Genomic DNA, 10,940 nt, shown 5'->3' with positions numbered 1-10,940 from the left:
TGTAAAAACAATAAAGACACTTCGATCAAATCGAGATGGTGAGTATATCGATAACGATTCCAAGACTATTTGATAGAAAATGGGATCCAGTCACAACTCTTTGCACCTAGTATGCTCAGCAGAACGGTGTATCAGAAAGAAGAAAACCGAACCTTATTAAATATGGTTCGTCTATGATGAGCTATGCTCAATTGCCTGATTCCTTTTGGGGATATGCACTTGAATCATTGCTGTCCATATTTTGAACCAGTTCCCTTTAAAAGTGTTTCAGAAACACCTTATAAGCTATGGAAAGGGCGTAAAAGTAGTTTACGTCACTTTAAAATTTATGGTAGCCCAGCACATGTGTTGGTACAAAATCCCAAGAAATTGGAACATCGTTCAAGTTATGCCTATTTGTTAGGTTATCCAAAGGAAACAAGGGGTGGTTTGTTTTTATCATCCTCAAGAAAACAAGGTATTTGTATCAACAAATGCCACATTCTTAGAGGAAGACCACATTAGAAATCATCAACCACGTAGTAAAATAGTGTTGAAAGAAATTTCATAAGATGCTACAGATAGAGCTAATTCATCTACTAAAGTAGTAGATAAAACTAGTACATCTGGTCAGTCACATCCTTCTCAATAGTTGAGAATGCCTCGACGTAGTGGGAGGGTTGTTCATTAGCCTGACCGTTACTTGGGTTTAATAAAAACACAAGTCGTCATACCTGATGATGGCATAAAGGATCCATCGACCTATAAATAGGCGATGAAAGACGTGGACCGTGATCAGTGGGTCAAAGCCATGGACCTGGCAATGGAGTCTATGTACTTCAATTCTGTCTGAAAAAACTTATAGATCAACCAAATGATGTAAAACCAATTGGTTATAATGGATCTATAAGAGAAAACGAGACCAAGCCGGTAAAGTACAGACTTTTAAGGCTCGACTTGTGGCAAAAGGTTATACCCAGAAAGAGGGAGTAGACTATGAAGAAACTTTCTCTCCCGTTGCCATGCTTAAGTCGATTAGAATACTCTTATCCATTGCCACCTTTTATGACTATGAAATTTGGCAGATGGATGTCATGACAGACTTTCTAAACGGTGATCTTGAAGAGAGTATCTATATGGCTCAGCCAGAGGGGTTTATTGTACAGGGTCAAGAAGAAAAGGTTTGTAAGCTCAAAAATCCATTTATGGGTTGAAACAAGCTTCTAGATCTTGGAATACAAGATTTGATACCGCGATCAAATCTTATGGCATTGAACTGAATGTTAATGAGCCTTGTGTTTACAAGAAGATCGTCAATTCTACTATAGCGTTCTTGGTTTTATATGTCGATGATATTCTGCTCATTGGGAATGATGTAGGATATCTTACTGACGTCAAGCAATTGCTAGATACATAATTCCAAATGAATAATTTAGGAAATGTGCAGTATATTCTTGGGATCCAAATTGTTCGGAATCCCAAGAATAGGACACTAGCCATGTCTCAAACATCTTCTGTAGACAAAATGTTGTCTAGATATAAGATGCGGAATTCCAAAAAGGGTCTGTTGCCTTTTAGACATGGAATTCATCTGTTAAAAGAACAATGTCCTAAGACACCTCAAGAAGTTTAGTATATGAGAAATATTCCCTATGCCTCTGCAATTGGAAGCTTGATGTATGTGATAACTTGTAGAAATACAAGTTATTTATGCCACCTTATCTAGATATTGCGGCCAAAAGTTAGTAATTATGCACCAGTTGTATGAAAATTAGCCTAGTATGACAATAATTATAAATGTTTGCAATTACACCCACTAACGCCAAAAAGATGGAAGACAAGCCAAACTTTACTCTGTTTTGCAAGAGACTAAGTCACCACTTGTGCTCAAGGCTCATGAGAAACTAATCAACACATCTCTATCACATTATGCCCGTCGATCAACTATGAAGAGACGTTACCGAAGTAACGGCGCAATGCGACAGTCGGTCTAGAGCTATGCTTCAACCACATGCGGCAATAAAAACAAACACCGCATGCGAACCTATGATCGAAAGATGCAACTGAGCAACGCGAGAGCGAAGGATTGAGACATGTGTACGACTAACGGTTGTGCAAAATTGATGGTCTGATATCATAACAGAAAGAATAATATCTCTCCATCTGCGAAATTACCATAACCATCAAGTGGGGACCACAAGGCCAGAGTCAAAGGATCTGCTCCTATAAATACCTCAGTGATTTCAGAGAAAAGTATGCTATTTGATACTGGGCTAAGTGCTGTAAGATTTTAGAGAGAAAAGGCTGAGTTGAGTGCTGAAGAGAAGAAATCCGGGAAGAGAACGAGATAAGGCCGAGAGGTGAATCTCAGATCCGAACCTGCCATATACTCGATTGGAGCTAGAGACCCCTGCTACCGGTGGAGCAAGCCTAAGAGGGAAGCTCTTCCTGCAATCGAAACCATCCTATCCGGCAAGCAGATCTCCATCGAATCTGTGCCAAGACATTAACAGTTGTTTGTATCTGTTCTATCTCTCTTTCATTGTATTCCATATTTTCTTTATCTCTTCATTCACACATCATGTATCAAATACTTAGTAGAAATATTAAATGTTTCGATAGATTCCATTTACCATTTTTTGTCTATTTCCGTTCACCCATTAGTCACTTTCTTCATGATGTTTTCTTAATCCCTTGCTGAGCAATATGAATCACCAAGAACTTAATATGTATTAAAGTTATAAAATACGTTTAGTTAAAGCATGCTAGACGACATCTTCACCTGTGAGAGCAGAAGTGAAGATGTCATTCTGATCTATCGAGAGAAGGTCAGAAGAGTGCGTTAACTAAAGCGAGTAGTACTTCTAGACATGGAAGCAACCTTGCGTTAATTACGTTAGACTTTGTTTCACCACAGACATGTGGGGAACACGGCTGATCACTGAGAGGTGTACGCCAATAGAAGAGCGGAATAGTATTTGTATCTTCAATTCAATTAATAACTTGCGTTGTTTGTAATACTTATCTTTCTCTTTCTATACTGTTCATAAAACTTGTCGCCGCATTCCACTTCTTTGCACAACCTTCACAGCTAGCCTTAATCCTAGCATCTTGCACATAAAGCCTGTATCTTGTAACATATAGCTTAGGTTTATTGTATTTTTATTTTTTATCGCACCTTTACCGCTTTCCTTTATTTTACTGCAGTTTACATACTGTACACACCTCTTTATAAAAAATTGAAAACCTGGTCGCATATACCATGGACATACCGCAATAACTGGCACCACTTCCCCGTGTTCAACCTCGAATCACTCTGAGAAACTTGCGGTGGAATTACACTTGGTTCCATCATAAGGAAACTTGTGACAACGCAGAGCATACTATATGAGCATCCCTAATTAACGCATAAATAGAAGTAGTATCGCATCATTATGAGCACTTAATATCATACATACCAAACACGTTACAAGTTTATGGTGCCATTGCCGGGGATTTGGTTAATAGTTAATGTTGAATATTTTCATGTTATGTGCAGAAAAAATCTCTTTGTACTGACTGTTCAACGAGGAGAGTAGTCTGACGACTTAGGAGTATTGGGGGTGGTCTGGTAACTCTAAGTGGACCCAAAGATTAAGTGTATTCTTCGCGTAGAGTTCATCAGGGTTGAATTAACTGGTGAAGAAGTATGGCTGAAGAGAATATGGCTCCTGCTGGAAACCCGAGGGGAGATTTGCCCGTGCAAGATCCTATTTTTCTTACCGCTGATCAGAACATCCCTATGAGGGAGTATGCAGCGCCAGATCTTTACAATTTTTCACTGGGAATTTCAAGACCAGTAGTTGAGGGGAATGCAAGCTTTGAGATAAAACCTATCATGCTGCAAATGATTCAGAATGTGGGACAATTCGGAGGATTAAAGGGATAAGACCCACACGCACATTTAACAAATTTCGCAGACATATGTAACGCATTCTTTCCACCTCGTGTAACTCAAGAAAGTCCTAAACTATATCTATTCATGTACACATTGCAGGATGAAGCAAAGAGGTGGGCTCAAGCATTAGAGCCGGGCAAAATTCATGGATGGGGACAGTTGGTTGATAGGTTCATGAATAGATTCTTCCCTCCATCTATCAACGCAAAGAGGCGAAGAGAGGTGTTGAATTTCAAGCAAAAGAGTTATGAAACCCTGAGCACCGCTTGGGTGCGATTCCGATAGTTAGTAAAGAACTGTCCGCATATTGGGAATCCTGATAGTATCTTGATGGAAACCTTTTACAATGGCCTAGACCCATCAACGCGACTAGTTGCCGACTCCTCTGCAGAGGGAGGATTAATGAATAAGTCATATATAGAAGCAAAAAGGCATATTGGATCATATATCGCGACATTCTGACGAATGGATTGATAATGGGCTTGAGGTAAGATGTCTGGAACCAGAAAGAGTAGAAAGGGCCGATGTGCCAACAGACACAATGAGCGAATTGGTTGAGCAAATGACCACGATGACATCGCTCCTCCAGACGGTGGCTAATCAGTAGAAAACTCTCTCCCAAGGAACAACGCAAGTTAACGTGGTGACTCATATGACCGATATGGATTGCACTCAATGGGGAGAGGTACATCCAGCAGACGTTTTCCCATGGGATCAACAACTCGTATATGCTATTTATGATGAACCATGGGGCAGTGACCACAACCATGATTGGGGAGGATCACCCAATTTTTAGTTTAGAAGAGAATCTCATTCACGAAGGCCATAGTTTCTATCAGTTTAGTTATCAAGAGGATCGAGGCAACCCTCCGGTCTTCACTACCCCAGATTGCAATCCAAGTGATTCTCAGGGTACACAACCATGCAACCAACCTTTTGCATATGATACCTCTTGCAGTACCTCGTCTCTGGAAACGCCACTGAAGCATTACATTGAAAAGAGTGAGGCAATGAGACAGTCGCAAGCTGACTCTCTCAAAGAATTAGAAGATCAATTAGATCAGCTTGCGAGAGAATTAAAGAAGAAAACTTCTGGTACATCACAAGGAAGTTCAGGAATATTGGGGCTAAAAGGTAAAGAACAATGTCCTGCCGTGACATTGTGGAGCGGTAGAATAATAGCCCCCATTGCGCCGAAGGTACCAGATACGGTAACAGTACCGACTGATTTAACTATTGATGATGACTAAGTACAAAAGAATGAAAGCAACCCTAATTCAGAAGCAAGATTATTTATAAAAGATGAAGCTTCTCAAGACTTAAATTCTCAATCAACGTAACCTCCAACCAATAACATACAACAAGCACAGGACCTCACTAAGTAGCAAAGTGAGCAGGAAACACGCCGGGATCCTCCACCTTTCCCGTCTAGGCTGAAAAAGAAAGACGATAGTAAGCAATTTCAGAGGTTCCTGGACGTTCTTTGACAGCTGCATATTAATATTCCCTTAATAGAAGCATTAGAGCAGATATCGAGCTATGTGAAATTCCTCAAGGATATTCTAGCCAACAAGAGAAAGATCGGAGAAAATGAAACAGTTGCACTAACATATGAGTGTAGCGCTTTTTTTCAAAATAATCTCCCTGCTAAAATGAAGGATCCTGGGACTTTTACATTACCCTGCACCATAGGAGGAAAGATGGTCAGGAATGCACTGTGTGATTTGGGGGCGAGCATAAATTTAATGCCCTTGTCAATCTTTAAGAAGCTGGACATCGGCGAAGCCAGACCAACCACGATTACATTACAGTTAGCCGATAGATCAATAAAGCTTCTAGAGGGCAAGATAGAAGATGTTCTCATGTAGGTAGACAAGTTTATCTTCCCCGCAGATTTTGTTATATTGGATTATGAGGCAGATAGAGAAATCTCTATCATCCTAGGACGCCCATTTCTCGCCACAGGGCGAACATTGATTGATGTGCAGAAAGGAGAGTTGACCATCCGGGTCAATGATCAAGAGGTAAAGTTCAACGTACTCAATGCGTTGAAATATCCATGAGATATAGAAAACTGCCAATATATCGAAGAACTGCAGGGAGAACAGTTGCATGAACCCCTGAAGGAAATGGAGGAGGAAGATTTTGAAGACGGCACAATATTGGAGGAGGATTCCACCGCAATTCATGCTGAATCTAATTTCGAACCACTCAAGTTATCTGAATGGACTTCACAGTGCATTAAGCCATCTTTAGAAAAGCCACCCGTGTTAGAGTTAAAGTCATTGTCGATGCACTTAAAGTATGCTTACTTGGGAAGTAACGACGCGTTACCAGTTATCATCTTTGCATCACTAAGTAAGGAGAAAGAAGATGCTCTCATACGAATCCTAAGAAACAACGCAAAAGCCTTAGGATGGACCTTGGCAGATATTCGAGGAATCAGTCCTTCGTATTGCATGCACAAGATTCGTCTGGAGGAAGGAAAGAATTGATCAGTAGAAAGGTAGTGTCGCTTAAACCCTGCCATGAAGGAGGTTGTAAAGAAGGAAATAGTGATGTGGCTGGACACCGGTGTCATCTACCCGATATCTGATAGCAGCTGGGTGAGCCCAGTGCAGTGTGTTCCAAAGAAAGGGGGGATGACAGTCATCACCAATGACAAGAATGAATTGGTTCCCACAAGGATAACTATGGGGTGGAGAATCTGCATGGACTATCGCAAGCTAAATTTGGCCACTAAAAATGACCACTTTCCACTCCTGTTCATTGACCAGATATTGGACAGACTTGCGGGGAACGGATTTTTCTGCTTTCTTGATGGCTATTTAGGGTATAACCAAATAGCAATTGCACTGGAGGACCAAGACAAAACAATCTTCACGTGCCCATTTGGTATGTTCGCATTCCGACGCATGCCATTTGGACTCTGTAATGCACCAAGAACTTTTCAACGATGCATGATGGCAATATTTTCGGATTACTTGGAAGAGTTTGTCGAGGTTTTCATGGATGATTTCTCAGTTTTCGGCAGTAACTATGACTCCTGTTTGACCAACCTCGAGAAAGTCTTGAAGAGATGCGTGGAAATAAATCTTGTACTGAATTGGGAAAAATGCCACTTCATGGTGGAAGACAGAATAGTTCTGGGTCACAAAATCTCCAAGGCAGGAATGGAAGTTGATCAAGCAAAAATCGACGCAATTTCCAAATTATCCCCACCGGTGAATGTAAAGACACTGAGGAGCTTTCTGGGTCACATGGGATTTTATTGAAGATTTATCCGCAATTTCTCTCAGATCGTAAGGCCCCTTAGTACACTCCTCGAAGTTGACCGCGAGTACAAATTTGATGATGCCTACACTAAGGCATTTAACACATTAAAAGATGCACTTATTTTCGCCCCGATTTTGGTTGGGCCAGATTGGACACAACCCTTTGCATTAATGTGTGATGCTAGCGGATATGTTGTGGGCGCAGTGTTGAGTCAGCGCCAGGAAAAGGTATTGCATCCCATTTATTATGCAAGTAAAACACTGAACGATGCGCAGAAGAACTATACGACCATAGAGAAAGAAATGCTCGTAGTGGTATTTGCACTGGAGAAGTTTTGAGAGTACCTGATCGGAACAAATATGGTGGTGTATATAGACCACTCTGCGATTAAATATCTAATGATGAAGAAGGATTCAAAACCAAGATTGATACAGTGGATGTTGCTCCTGCAAGAGTTTGACCTAGAAATTAAAGATAAGAAGGGCACCGAGAACCAAGTCGCAGATCATTTGTCAAGACTGGAAAACTGCGAGGTTCAAGGGACAGAAAAAGATATTGAGGAAAGATTCCCCGATGAGTTGCTGATGGTAGTGGACGTTAATGTTCCATGGTATGCAGACATAGTAAACTTTATAGTTTGCGGTCAATTACCGAATGATTATACCTACCAGCAGAAGAAGAAAATGAGACATGATGCAAAATTTTATTTCTGGGACGATCCATTCCTATATTGACAAGGACCTGATCATATAATACGTCGATGCATTCCTGAGCACGAAGTCAAGAGCATTTTAGAACTCTATCATGAGTCCCCATATGGAGGACATTTTGGGGGGCAAAGGACTGCAGCAAAAGTCTTACAGTGCGGCTACTTTTGGCCAACTCTGTTCAAGGATGCCAATGCCCATATTGTGCAATGCGACAGGTGCCAAAGGACAGGGAATATGTCCAAAAGAAATGAAATGCCATTGACGCCAAAAAGTTGAATTATTTGCATGTGCCAAGAATGATGCAGCCACTGTGGCGAAGTTTTTGAAGAAGAATATTTTTGCGCGCTATGGAACGCCACGTGCCTTAATCTGCGATGAAGGCTCTCACTTCATCAACCACTTAATTGCTAACCTGTTGACTAAATTCAATGTTAGCCATCGAGTGGAAACTGCTTATCACCTACAGACTAATGGGTAGGTAGAGATTTCGAACAGAGAGATCAAAACTATCTTGGAGAAGGTAGTTAATACCTGTCTCTTATACACATCTAGATGTGTATAAGAGACAGAGTTAATACTGCCAGGAGGGATTGGTCACCCAAGCTTGACGAGGCACTATGGGCTTATAGGATTACCTACAAAACACCAATTGGCATGTCTTCATATGCCCTGGTCTTCGGAAAAGCTTGTCATCTGCCGCTTGAGTTAGAATACAAGGCAATGTGGGCATGCAAGAAGCTGAAGTTCGATTTAGCCAGTGCGAGGAAAGTTCGAAAGTTACAATTGAATCAGTTGAATGACGAAGGGATGCCTATGAAAATGCCAAGATATATAAGAAGAAAACGAAGAAATGGAATGATGACCGCATAAACGACCGGACATTAACAGAAGGTCAGTAGGTATTTCTTTTCAATGCGCGTCTGCGACTGTTCCCTGGAAAGTTGAAGTCTCGCTGGTCCGGGCCATTCTGGATCAAGACCATCTTTCCCTCATGGCACAGTGGAATTAACAACTTTGGATGGGAGCAGCGTATTCAAAGTCAATGGTCAGCAGATCAAATCCTACTATGGGGGCGACTTCGATCGGCGCATAGACACCATTGATTTGGGCAAGCAGGAATAAAATGCTTGCAGAGAAAGCGATTGCGGTAATTCTGAGAACTTCTTCCAGTTGGCCTTCCCATCTATGTTTAGTTTCTTTGTTTATAGCTTTCTTTTACCGTTTGTTTCATTTTATGATCACTATTTAGTAGGATTAGTCTTTAATGTTCTAGAAGTTTCATATGTTTACATACGTTGAATGTAGTAGTGTTGGGCGCATGATTTTGTGAATGTTTGGATAAATCACCATAAGACCTTTTCAACTTGCGTTAGGAAGAGAGGAAAATAAACTGGTATATAATGAGGGGATGGGTGTAGTAAGTAGAAAGAAGAGGAGATATGCATCTAATACACCCAAATACATTACAGTGAGGGGTGTGTTGCACACATATGCGTCCTTTGCCCAGTCTTAGTTAAATGCACTATGTTGAGGTATCCTCCAGAAATGTATTTAGTTAAGGGGTGTGATGCGGGGATGTATGTGTGTGCCCATCCTCAGCAAAAATGTATCTACGTTTATTGGAAGCATGACATGAATTTCTAATCATGCACCCTTCCGATTCAAATTGTAAGTTAACCAAATTCTTTGACTCCTATACAGGTAATAGAAATTATTTTGTAATGCGATCATTTGTAATATATTTGCACACTTTGTTAATAGTCAATACAATCAAAGTATATAATTCACTCTACTCTTTGCCTGTGCCTCTTTCTTTATCTTCCTTTGTTAATCTTTGCTATATTTTTACTCTTATATTTTTACGATCTTCATTGCGTTGCTATGATGTATTTTATGTTACACTTAGAAACATTTCCCATACTTAGTAAATTCTGATTAACACTTAGTTAACTCTTAGTTTAGCAGTACTTTACCTTTTATCTTTCAAAGTCCTGCTCAAACCTTCTTTTTGAAATTTTCTTCTAAGTGTTTGTCTAGTCTATCTAAACAACGCAATGAGGACCTTGCCCATCTTTAAAATTGGGGGTGGGGAAGGTCTGAGCAGATGAAATAAGAAGTATGCAGTATTTCAAAAAATGCGTCCATTTTCCATTAAAAAAAAAGAAAATTTATGCAAAACTCCAATGTTAGCGCAAGGGAAAATTTCAAAACTATTCCCAACCTGATAAGAGTTTAGTTGTGAAAGGAGCCTGCTCGTAGTTGGATGTTCATATGACACCCGTAGGAGCAAGCCAAAACAAAGGTGGGTTTCCAAGAACAACGTAGTATAAACCAAAAAGAGAAAAAGAATGCAAGGGACAACTCCTCTGATTATCATGAGTTAAAGTTAGAACTGGCACACAGCCGTAGTTGGATGTTCGCATGACACCTGTGGGGACAAGCCAAAACGTGACCAACTGTCTCTAAGTGAATAAATGATGCAAAGTTTTGCTCACCGCATATAGATACATCAAGTTGTTTTGATAAAGAAGAGATAAACATTCTATTTTGAAAACTAGAAAAGTGTCTTTGAGCAGAATTTTGTTACATAGAAGAATAAAGTAGGGCTTGGCAAGGATAAAAGGAAAGTGCGATGTTAGGTAATGTGCCCAAGTGTAACATTCAGAGTGACCAATCATCGCAAAAATATAGGATAGGAATAGAGCATGATTGCCTTGGTAGAAGATATGCTTGCGGACAAACATATATCTAAATTTGGGGGTGTGATAACTTGTAGAAATACAAGTTATTTATGCCACCTTATCTAGATATTGCGGCCAAAAGTTAGTAATTATGCGACAATTGTACGAAAATTAGCCTAGTATGACAATAATTATAAATGTTTGCAATTACACCCACTAACGCCAAAAAGATGGAAGACAAGCCAAACTTTACTCTGTTTTGAAGGAGACCAAGTCACCGCTTGCGCTCAAGGCTCATGAGAATCTAATCAATGAATCTCTATCACATTGCGTCCGTCGATCAACTATGAAGAGACG

At 40.3% G+C, this 10,940-nt stretch overlaps 1 pseudogene; it reads left to right on the top strand.

The window, feature by feature from the left end:
* Positions 1-6,609: 6,609 nt before the first annotated feature.
* The window catches only part of LOC120089056, a 13,626-nt pseudogene continuing 9,295 nt past the window's right edge, over positions 6,610-10,940 (top strand).

The sequence above is a fragment of the Benincasa hispida genome, chromosome 10 (genome assembly GCF_009727055.1).
Source record: "Benincasa hispida cultivar B227 chromosome 10, ASM972705v1, whole genome shotgun sequence".
In the NCBI taxonomy this organism is placed as follows: Eukaryota; Viridiplantae; Streptophyta; class Magnoliopsida; order Cucurbitales; family Cucurbitaceae; genus Benincasa; species Benincasa hispida.
The sequence above is the reverse complement of the archived record's forward strand: the minus strand, read 5'-3'. Positions and strand labels throughout refer to the sequence as shown.